The sequence below is a fragment of the Limulus polyphemus genome, unplaced genomic scaffold, assembly GCF_000517525.1.
Source record: "Limulus polyphemus unplaced genomic scaffold, Limulus_polyphemus-2.1.2 Scaffold1938, whole genome shotgun sequence".
NCBI lineage: Eukaryota > Metazoa > Arthropoda > Merostomata > Xiphosura > Limulidae > Limulus > Limulus polyphemus.
In genome coordinates, this window is record NW_013667548.1 from 94,724 (window position 1) to 95,702 (window position 979).

The 979-nt window shown below is 27.2% G+C and overlaps 1 protein-coding gene across 4 annotated transcripts in view; it reads right to left on the reverse strand.

Moving 5' to 3' along the window:
- Positions 1-979, reverse strand: part of LOC106465422 (myelin expression factor 2-like) — an 87,375-nt gene that overhangs the window by 65,983 nt on the left and 20,413 nt on the right. The gene's annotated exons all lie outside the window — the stretch shown is intronic.

Below are 979 nucleotides of genomic sequence, written 5' to 3' on the forward strand. Positions count from 1 at the left end.
TTCATTCTAGAATGAACACAAATTATAACACAAAAACAAATGTTTAGACTAAGTAGGTTAAATCTCATAACATTATACACATATATATTTATCATTTTTTATTATACTGACCTTTCAGCCATCCCTGGCTAACAATAAAAAGGTTACAATGATGCAGCACTCATTTTACCGTATCCAATGACATAAAACTGACCTTTGGTCTGTACAAAGTAACTTGTCTTGGCTGTGTTTTAGTTGACTAGTATTTTGTAAAATACAGTCACATTTCAATTATTATACATTATATTTTATTGCTATTTTGAAATAAGTTCTTAAATGTATTTTTCTTAAAACACAGAACAGTAAATAAAGAAGTAAAGCAAAGAACCATCTCTTCTAATTATGACCTTTGTACTCGGTTGTTGCCTGATGTAGGTTGCTAAGCCTTCAGAAATTTTAGATGTGGAAAATATGAAACAAAATTTTTTTTAGGTTTTATATATACACTTGAATAATTAATATATCATAAATTACTACATCAATACCATAGAATTCCACTATAATTTATCAAGCTTATTAACTAAGATGTGTTTCATTCTAAATAAATATGAAATTTTGAGCAGACTAAAGGGAGCATTTCTGAAATTGGAGAAAGATGAGCGGGGCCATTGTGATTTTTTTACATGAGCAATATCTTAGCACATAGAAAAGGCATTCTTATTTTATATTCTAGCTTGTCAATATCAGTAATTTGAGTTTCCAATTCGTACAAAACTATAGACTTTAGTATTTTGACTTCATGAATATCTAATTTGAATCAGTGCTGCATTCAACATACTACATAACACACAAAAATTGATGTTTATCTGTGTTTTAAATATTTACCTTTAAATTAATAAATGGAGCAGTGTATCGTACTAAAATTTGAATTATAATCTACAGTTTGATACCAAACTTACTTACATAAATTCATGAAATAGTAGTTAAATAAAATTTTGAA